We start from the raw sequence: 11,275 nt of genomic DNA on the forward strand, positions 1-11,275 counted from the left end.
CAGGTTCTAGCCAGGCAGGTAGAAAGTTCTACCAGAAAGTTCTGTCTGAGCAATTTCATCTCTAGACTTTTGAAATGTGTTTTAAAATTTTAGTCTGGAAATAGTACAACTGTGGAAAACTCATTACTGCTTGGACTAGGAGTTCATTACAGAGATATATTTGTAGAATGTATTAAATATATCAGACAGGTCAGTCTTCTTCAACCTTTCTATGCTAACACACCTGAGGGATGAGTCCCTTTATTATAAGTAACAGTGTCTCGCCAAAGCAGTGACTTTTTGATATAAGAGTAGGAAGTATGTATCATAATATACAAGTGGTAAGAAGAGGGAATGTGTAGTTTGAAAAAGCCCCTGACTCCTGGAGATTCTTATGAGTTCTCCGTTTGAGATTCAATTATTGGTATACTAATATCCCTCTGAGAACTGAGACAGATTTCCATTTCTTAGCAGCCAGGGCCATTGAAAAGGACAAAGGAAGTCATTAGGAACTGAAATTAGTTTACAAATGCCCTTGGATTGCCACATAAGGCTCTGGAGATTCATATTTGTTTATTTTTTTTTCTTTTTTCATATTTGTTTAAAAATGGCCCTTTGGTTGGTATAAAATTTCAGAGATGCAGATAGAGGCTTCACACAACTAAAGCTATTTTAAAGAGAGGCAGAAAAGCTGTCATTAAGTGCTACTGGGCTCTTTCTCTCAGTGAGTCCCCTCCCCTATGATAATATGGTTATTTCAAAAGTGTTGAGAAAGTGTAAAATTTTATCATCAAATTTTGATTCAAGGCATTTATTATGTGGTCTGACTCAGATCAATTTGTTGTCCGATGGGGGTCAAACTCAGTCCAAGATAACAAGAGCAAAGATACAGAATTAGAAAGATGATTGTTTCAGTTGACTTCTCTTCCCTGGCATTTTCAAACCAAGCTCATTACTTTACCCTTACTCCCAGTACTTTGTAGCTATATTGTCCCATCTTTGTTATACTTTGTCAATCTTTGTCCGCTTATCTTAATTTGGGTCTATAATGTTATTTATTTCATTATGAATGCCTCTCATTCTTTTTGATGTGACATTCTTTCTCCTTCCTTTTGTCCAAGGTCAATGACTTTCTGATTTCCAGATTGTTCTATTTCACTTGTTCAAAGCAACTAGCAAATTTACAGGAAAATTAAAGTCACATGCAACATTGAACAAAAATGCTGGAGTGGGGAAAATGGGAGAATAGGGTGGTATCTAGATTTCCTTCTAATATTGAAGGTGGGGATTGAAGTTCTCAGAGAACCAGAGGCTTTATGACCGGGAAGACATCCAGAACCCTTGTTTCATTATAAAGAAGCTTATTATACAATAAGCTCCCTAAGATCTGGGATTTTTGTCAGTTTTGTTCACTGATGTATCCAAGTGCCTACAATAGTTCCTGGCATATAATAGGTGCTTAATATAAAATTTATTGAATGATTAAATGCAATTTCCCTTATGTCTGGAACACAGCCTGATATAGAGGAAATACCATTGGCTCTGAATTAATCCTTTATCTGACATCAAATGTTGGATTTAAGAGTTCGGTTATGGAACTACTTCCTCTTTTAAATCTATACTCTTTCCTTAGTTGTTATCACCTACTCTTGTGGCTTCAATTACCACCTATAAATGTTGATGCCCACATTTCTATTTCTACCTCCAATTCCATATAGTCAAGTACCTACTTGACATTTCTGCTTGAATGACCAACAGGCATCTCAAACTCATCATATTTAAAACTGAACTCATTATCTTCCCCCCCATATCAGCTACTAAGTTGAATCAACCCTCCTGTGGTGTACATGGCATTGATTGAGCCTAGTTTTAGCCTTTTAAAGTCTCAGAATATTATTTCCAGCAGTAGACTCCTGATATATCCTTAATAAAATCCCCTTACTTATCTTATTTGCACCAGCTCACCAGAATTGGAGAGAAATAGAAAGGAAAACAACTCTCAATCTCTCTTCCTTCTGGCTATCATCCTAGAAAATTTCAAGTTTAAGATTTGAGTTAATTTTGAGTTTGAGATCTATTCAAGTTCTGAAACATAGAATAAGAGGTTGAGAAGGAAGACCAGGATTAAAGCTATAGTATAGTCTCCATGTAAATGAAGGGGTATATAAAAGGAAACACTCATTATAACTTTGAACAACACAAGAAATGTTAAGGTCAAATATCAGGGTCAGGACAGAGTTTCTTAATATTAACATTAGCATTTTGGCCCTACTGACACTTTGGGCCAAATAATTCTGTGTTGGGGGGGTAGATGAGGGGGCTTCCCTGAGTGTTTTATGATGTTGAGTGGCATTCCTGGCCTCTACTCGTTAGACACCAGTAACAACAACCCCACAGTTTTGACAACCAAAAACTTCTTCAGACATTGCTAAATGTCCCCTGAGTGGCAAAATTTCCCCCAATTGATAGCCATTGATCTGGAGAATTGTTTTATCAGAGATTAATGATCTGAGAAATCATATTAAAGAACTATCAACTAATGGAGTTATTACCGAATCCTTCTGTCCATACCCTTTACCTATTGCGGTAATGAGAAAAAGTGAAGTTTTGAATGGGCATGGATTATCACTCTCACAATTACTATTACAAATTATAGTATGGTTTATTAGGAAGCCAGTAAATTACTCTGTTATATTTGTGAAACATGAATAATAACATTTCAATAATTGATGAAGATAAAGGGAAATATCTTTATCAGTTTAAAAGACTACTTCAGAGAAAAACAAGTTTCTGATACCTCTCAGCACCTGATGGAAAGGTGGTAGATTACATGAACTAACAAGAAGTATTGCTAGTTCTAAATGACAGCATTGCCTTTGTCAGGCACTGGCAGAACATGGATGCTGGCTATTTAAAGAATCAAGCCACCTGAATTTAGCCAATTTGAAAAAATATCTAGAAAAGTACTAGTACTGTGGTAATGCTATTCAAGAGGGACTCATGCAAAGAAGAATCTCAGAAAAGTCCAGACAAAGCCTCATACATTCTTGTCCTTAGCCAACCCAGCTGTATGAGCAACAAGATCCCAGTCATTCCTGTATCATTGCTGACACTAATTTCTAAGATACCATATTCTTCCTTGGTCTTCACTGTCTCCAACCTCTGGCTTCTCTTGGAGAAGGGATTGAATAACACTTTCAGATTAGATGTTACCAGGCATAAGTAGGTAGTGGTTTTCTTAGATTATAATTTAAAGATTTCAAGCTATGCTACAGGGCCAAGATTTACAGTAAAGTTATGCCATCTCAGGTACTCAACTTGTAGGAAATGGAAATTATTTATCTCCATGGAGGAAATTAGGTCTGTTTGGAATTCCCAGAGTACCTGATACTCTGTTTTAGCAAACATGTCTGAAAACTTGTTCCCATCTCTAGACAGTATCTATACCAGCTATAGCCAGCTATGTTGTCCTACATAAATCTTTGCTGACTCAATTTATGGGGTAGGGGATAGATACAGAGCATGGTGAGCTAAGAGAAAAGGGCCCTCCAACCAAGAGACTCATCTATGGCATGAAAGAGACTTTATGGTTCTGTACACAACCATATATACATACATATACAACATATACAACAAAAGCTTCACACAATAATTATTTTTTTAAATGACATATATTTTTATATTTCTTACTCCATCCTGTTCTTCTTCATTTTATAAAAATGCTGTTTGTGACCTGCTGACTTGATTTCAGTACTTAATGGGCTATGATCTGCAGTTTGAAAAATATTCTTTTAGGGTAACTAAGATTTACTTTAAGAATGACATAATTTGGAAGTAGTCAGTCAGGTATTATGCCAAGTGTTTCACTGATCTGTGCAAGGGAAATAGAATCATGTGGGATTGTTTTACATATTTGACTTTTCTCAGAGGATCAGGAAATATTTGTGAGAGCGTTAGCAATGACTGTGATTATTAAAAGGGAAAAGACCTTAGAACTAATTTGGACCTGGATTTTCTTTTGTTTTGTTTGCCAAGTGTGACTGAAGGCATTAAATCCACTGTGAAACTTCTGCATACTTCAAAAGATGTCCAAATTTGGCAGCCTGTCTGGAAACAATCCATAATGGCAAGCCATAGTATTAATGAACTAAGTATCTTGTTTTTAAAACCAGAGCGCAGAACTTGTAGGAACGGACTCCTGGAAACCAAATCTTTTACCCATGATACCTAAAATTAAAGGGCTCTAATCATGGTTGCTTAGATTTTGTGGAAGATCTGTTTCTCTCTACATAAGCTATTCTGCAAAGTAGTCCAGGTGATGGGCACACAAAAATTCAGAACCCCCCCCATCATGACTCTCAGGAGATTCACAACCTAAAATATTTGATTACCTTGCTGAAAATGCCAGGAAATGGGGAGTGGTGGCAGAGCAAAAGGGTTAAGAGTCAGACATGTCATTCTTAGCACTTGTCTACAAAGACTCTAAGAAAAACGCCACATTCTTTACCCTTCATTTTACATATTTAGCAGGTATCCTGATGTCCACAGACGACCAACTTGGAATGGGTGTTGAGGCTGGAAATTCAGTGAGCCTGACCTATCATGTAGATAGATAAAGTGAGAAAAAACAGGATGTTACCAGATGAAACATTAATGTGGCTCACAACAGTGGTGGCAATGCTGAAGTGTGGTGCCAGGGACTCCAATACGGATGATGAGTACTGTTGTAGACTTTGGGCCTCCTTGTCCAATATAAAATGAATGACAGGTGAATACATATATCCCATCTAATGAGACTAAAGTTTGAAGCCACTACCTGTGTAAAAAGAGCTGGCAGAAAATGGGGTGCATACCCGCGGGTGGACAAATATTATCTATTGCCTAAGGATGAATTAGAGAAAGATAATTTTCCTCCATCTGTGAGCCCAGTGCTTGGAAACTAAGGCAAGAATATGAAGCCTCTGTCCTTTGCCTAGGAAAAGTTTACAGTTGACTGTGCCTGATTTCCATGAGAAACAAAAGAAGCTAGGATAGAGAGTGGGTCAGAAAATGAGGTTGGAGTGGTTGCCTTTATAAGATAGGGAATCTGTCTACTTACAACCATAGGTTTTCTAATGGGTAGTGTTTTTTGAGCATGTAGCTCCTCCAGGGAGGTCTCAGGAAGTTCCAGAAGACACAAAGAGCCTGAGGGCCTACTCTCTAGGGTGGAAGGGATCAGAGATAGAAAGGAAAATGCTAATCTTGAAAAAGAGTACTAATTCACAGGAAAGGTAATTTGTAATCTGCATTATAGCCCAGCTTTATACAATCACCTTGTTTTCTGCCAGGAGAGGATGTCACAAAGTCCAGGGTTGTTTGGTATGTGAGAATCTGGGCCTGTGAGCCAAGCGTAGAGTGCTTAGAAAAAGAATTGATTATTCTGCTCCTGGGTCCCTCAGGGGGCCACCCCCATGGGCACATACACTTGTGCTGCTCTTGCCCGGCGCTCCCTCCCTCTGCCTTTCACTTCCCAGCTGTCAAGATATTGGAAGCTTTGAAACTCAGCAAAGAAAGGATACTTATTGAGAACAGTCTGTTAAGTGTCAAGCAATATCCAGATATTACCTGTACTATGCTTGTCCCCTGTCCGAAGCTGGGATTCTTCCACTGGGTGAGTGGTCTTGGGCCCCACATTATCATTACTCATTTGGTTGATGAGGACATATTTGATGAAGACAGTTGTTGCTGGTATCCCAGGACTGCCTGCTTGCTGAAACATTCTGTAAAAGCTCTGTGCACCCTGCAGTTGAGTGCTCCAAAGAGGTAACAGTACTCAGAGAGGAAAAGTAGTGCTGCACAAAATTAAAATAGAATGGCCATGGTTCTACCAATTTAAAGAAAAAAGAATACTTATAGTTAGAAGACCATGCTTGGGGCAGAGTCAAGACGGCAGAATAGGAGGACATAGAATTTGTCTCTCCTTAGAAGTACATCAAGAATACATCTACAAATGAAACAATTCTCATGGAGCACCTGCTGAACACTACTGAAAGACCTCAGACACCTAAAAGGATGAGAAAAATCCCCACTCAAATGGGTAGGACAAAAGAAAGAAAAAAAGAAAAGAAGAAACTGGAAGGGACCAGCAACCCTGGTGGAGACATGAAGTTTGCTCTCATTCAGATTTGATGGACAAATCAAAAGATTTAAAGACAAGCAAAAGCTAAAAGAATTCAGCACTATCAAACCAGCTTTACAACAAATGCTAAAGGGAACTTCTCTAGGTGGGAAACAAAAGAGAATAAAAAACGATTATGAAAACAAATCCAAAACATTAAAGAAAATGGAAATAGGAATGTGCATATTGATGATTACCTTAAATGTAAATGGATTAAATGCTCCAACCAAAAGACACAGACTGGCTGAATGGATAGAAAAACAAGACCCGTATATATGCTGTCTACAAGAGACCCACTTCAGATCTAGGGACACATACAAACTGAAAGTGAGAAGATGGAAAAACACATTCCAAACTAATGGAAATCAAAAGACAGCTGAAGTAGCAAAACTAATAACAGACAAAATAGACTTTAAAATAAAGACAGTTACAAGAGACAAGGAAGGACACTACATAATGATCGAGGGAAAATCCAAGAAGATATAACAATTCTAAATATTTATGCACCCAATAGAGGAGCACCTCAATACATAAGGAAAACTCTATAGCCATAAAAGAAGAAATCAACAGTAACACCATAATAGTGGGGGACTTGAACACTCCACTTACATCAATAGACAGACCATCCAGACAGAAAAATTAATAAGGAAACACAAGCCTCAAGTGACACATTAGACCAGACAGACTTCACTGATGTTTATAGAAAACTCCATCTGAAAGCAGCAGAATACACTTTCTTCTCAAGGGCACACAGAACATTCTCCAGGATAGATCACATCCTGGGTCACAAATCAGGCCTTGGTAAATTTGAGAAAAATTTGTGTCAAACATCTTTTCTGAACACAATGCTGTGAGATTAGTAATCTATTACAGGAAAAAATAGTAAACACCACAAACACATGGAGGCTAAATAAGGTGCTACTAAATAACCAATGGATTACTGAAGAAATCAAAGAGGAAATCAAAAACTGCCTAGAAACAAATGAAACAAAAACACGAAATGACCAAAAACCTATGGGATGCAGAGAAAGCAGTTCTAAGAGGGAAGTTTATAGCAATAAAATCCTACCTCAAGAAAGAAGAAAAATCTCAAATAAAAAACCTAACATTACACCAAAGCAACTAGAGAAAGGAGGACAAACAAAACCTAAAGTTAGCAGAAGGAAAGAAATCATAAAGACCAGAGCAGAAATAAATGAAATAGAGATGAAGAAAACAATAGCAAAGGTCAATGAAATTAAAGCTGGCCCTTTGAGAAGTTAAACAAAATTGACAAACCTTTAGCCAGGCTCATCAAGAAAAAAAAGGGAGAAGACTCAAAAGAACAGAATTAGAAATGAAAAAGGAGAAGTTACAACTGACTCTGCAGAAATACAAAGGATCATGAGAGACTACTGCAAGCAGCTCTATGCCAATAAAATGAACAACCTGGAAGAAATGGACAAATTCTTAGAAAAGTACAACCTTCCAAGCCTTAACCAGGAAGAAACATAAAATATAAACAGACCACTCACAAGCAATGAAATTGAAACTGTGATTAAAAATCTTCCACCAAACAAAAGTCCAGGAACAGATGACTTCACAGGAGAATTCTATCAAACATTTAGAGAAGGCTAACAACTATCCTTCTCAAACTCTTCCAAAAAATTGCAGAGGGAGAAACACCTCCAAGCTCATTCTATGAGGCCACCATCACCCTGATACCCAAACCAGACAAATATCATAAAAAAGAAAATTACAGAACAATATCACTAATGAACATAGACATAAACTTCCTCAACAAAATACTAAGAAATAGAATGCATCAGCACATTAAAAGGATCATACACCATGATCAAGTGGGATTTATCCCAGGGATGCAAGGATTCTTCAATATACACAAATCAGTCAATGTGATGCATCATATTAAAAAACTGAAGAATAAACACCATATGATCATCTCAGTAGATGCAGAAAAACTTTTCAAAATATTCACCACCCCTTTACTATAATTTTTTTCCAGAAGTGGGCATAGAGGGAACCTACCTCAACATAATAAAGGTCATATATGGCAAACCCACAGCAAACATCATTCTCAATAGTGAAAAACTGAAAGCATTTCCTCTAATATCAGGAAAAAGGCAAGGATGTCCAGTCTGACTTCTTTTATTCAACATGGTTTTGGAAGTCCTAGCCACAGCAATCAGAAAAGAAAAAGAAATAAAAGGAATCTAAATTGGAAAAGAAATAAAACTGTCACTGTTTGCAGATGACATGATACTATACATAGAAAAGACGCCACCAGAGAACTACTAGAGCCAATGAATGAATTTGGTAAAGTCGCAGGATACAAAATTAATGCACAGAAATCTTTTGCATTCCTATACACTAACAATAAAAGATCAGAAAGAGAAATAAAGGAAACAATCCCATTTACCATTGCAACAAAAAGAATAAAATACCTAGGAATAAACTTACCTAAGGAGTTAGCTTCAAGAAGGTGGAAGAGTAACACATGAAGATCAACTTCCTCCCCACAAATACATCAGAAATGCATCTACATGTGGAATAATTCCTACAGAACAACTACTGAATGCTGGCAGAAGACCTCAGACCTCCCAAAAGGCAAAAAAACTCCCCACGTACCTGGGTAGGGCAAAAGAAAAAAAGAAAAAAACAGAGACAAAGGAATACGGACAGGACCTGCACCAGTGGGAGGGAGCTGTGAAGGAGTAAAGGTTTTCACACACTAGGAAGCCCCTTCGCAGGCAGAGACTGCAGGTGGCGGAGGGAGGAAGATTTCAGGCCACAGAGGAGAGCGCAGCAACATGGGTGTGGAGGGCAAAGCGGAGAGATTTCCACACAGAGGATCAGTGCCGACCGGTACTCACCAGCCTGAGATGCTTGTCTGCTCATCCGCCGGGACGGGTGGCGGCTGGGAGCTGACAATTGGGCTTCGGTCAGATCCCAGGGAGAGGACTGGGGTTGGCTGTGTGAACACAGCCTGAAGGGGCTGGTGTGCCACAGCTAGCAGGGAGGGAGTCCAGGAAAATGTCTGGAGCTGCCGAAGAGGCAAGAGGCATTTTCTTGCCTCTTTGTTTCCTGGGGCGTGAGGAGAGGGGATTAAGAGCACCGCTTAAAGAAGCTCCAGAGACGGGCGTGAGCTGTGGCTATCAGCACAGACCCCAGAGACGGGCATGAGATGCTAAGGCTGCTGCTACTGCCACCAAGAAGTCTGTGTGCAAACACAGGTCACTATCTACACCTCACCTTCAGGGAGCCTGTGAAGCCCACCACTGCCAGGATCCCGTGATCCTGGGACAACTTCCCCAGGAGAACGCACGGTGCACCCCAATCTGGTGCAATGTCACGCCGGTCTCTGCCATCACAGGCTCCTCTGCAATCCATACCCCCTCTCTCCCTGGCCTGAGTGAGCCAGAGCCCCCGAATCAGCTGCTTATTTAACCCCATCCTGTCTGAGCGGACAACAGGTGCTCTCAGGCGACCTACACAAAAAGCGGGTCCAAATCCAAAGCTGAACCTCAGGAGCTGTGAAAACAAAGAACAGAAAGGGAAATCTCTCCCAGAAGCAGCAGAAGCAGGGGATTAAATCTCCACAATCAACTTGATGTACCCTGAATCTCTGCAATACCTGAATAGACAACAAATCATACCAAATTGAGGAGGTAGACTTTGGGAGCAATGATATATATATTTTTTTCCCTTTTTCTCTTTTTGTGAGTGTGTATGTGTATGCTTCTGTTTGTGATTTTGTCTGTATAGCTTTGCTTCTACCATTTGTCCTAGGGTTGTCTGTCTGTCTTTTTTTTTTTAGTATAGTTTTTAGCACTTGTTATCATTGGAGGATTTGTTTTTTGCTTTGGTTGCTCTCTTCTTTTTTCTTTCTTATTTTTATTACTTAAAAAAATAATAGTTGTTTTTATTTTGTATTTTAATAACTTTATTTTATTTTTTTATTTTATATTATTTTATCTTCTTCAATCTTTCTTTCTTGCTTTTTTCTCCTCCCTTTTATTCTGAGACGTGTGGGAGACAGGCTCTTGGTGCCCCAGCCAGGTGTCAGGGCTGTGCCTCTGAGGTGTGAGAGCCAAGTTCAGGACACTAGTAAAAAAGAGACCTCCCAGCTCCATGTAAAATCAAATGGTGAAAATCTCCCACAGACCTCCATCACAATGCCAAGACCCAGCTCCACTCAATGACCAGCAAGCTACACTGCTGGACAAACTACGCCAAACAACTAGCAAGAGAGGAACACAAGCCCATCCATTAGTACAGAGGCTGCCTAAAGTAATAATAAGGCCACTGACAACCCAAAACACACCACAAGACGTGGAACTGCCCACCAGAAGGACAAGATGCAGCCTCATCCCCCAGAACACAGGCACTAGTCCCCTCCACCAGGAAGCCTACACAACCCATTGAACCAACCTTACCCACTGGGGGCACACACCAAAAACAACAGGAACTACGAATGTGCAGGCTGCAAAAAGAAGAACACAAACACAGTAAGTAACGCAAAAAAGAAGACAAAGAAACACAGAGCAGATGAAGGAGCAAGGCAAAAACCCACGAGACCTAACAAATGAAGAGGAAATAGGCAGTCTACCTGAAAAAGAATTCAGAAAAATGAGAGTAAAGATGATCCAAAATCTTGGGAATAGAATGGAGAAAATACAAGAAATGTTTAACAAGGACCTAGAAGAACTAAAGAGCAAACACACAGTGATGAACAAAACAATAAATGAAATTAGAAATTCTCTAGAAGGAATCAATAGCAGAATAACTGAGGAAGAGGAAAGGATAAGTGACCTGGAAGATAAAATAGTGGAAATAACTACTCTAGAGCAGAATAAACAAAAAAGAATGGAAAGAATTGAGGACAGTCTCAGAGAACTCTGGAACAACATTAAACACACCAATATTTGAATTATAGGGGTCCCAGAAGAAGAAGAGAAAAAGAAAGGGACTGAGAAAATATTTGAAGAAATTATAGTTGTAAACTTCCCTAATATGGGAAAGGAAATAGTTAAGTCCAGGAAGCACAGAGAGTCCCATTCAGGATAAATCCAAGGAGAAACATGCCAGGACACATGTTAATGAAACTATCAAAAATTTAATACAAAGAAAAAATATTAAAAG

Source organism: Aethalodelphis obliquidens, unplaced genomic scaffold (genome assembly GCF_003676395.1).
Source record: "Aethalodelphis obliquidens isolate GAN/ISIS:26980383/991018 unplaced genomic scaffold, ASM367639v1 scaffold106, whole genome shotgun sequence".
Classification (NCBI taxonomy): Eukaryota; Metazoa; Chordata; class Mammalia; order Artiodactyla; family Delphinidae; genus Aethalodelphis; species Aethalodelphis obliquidens.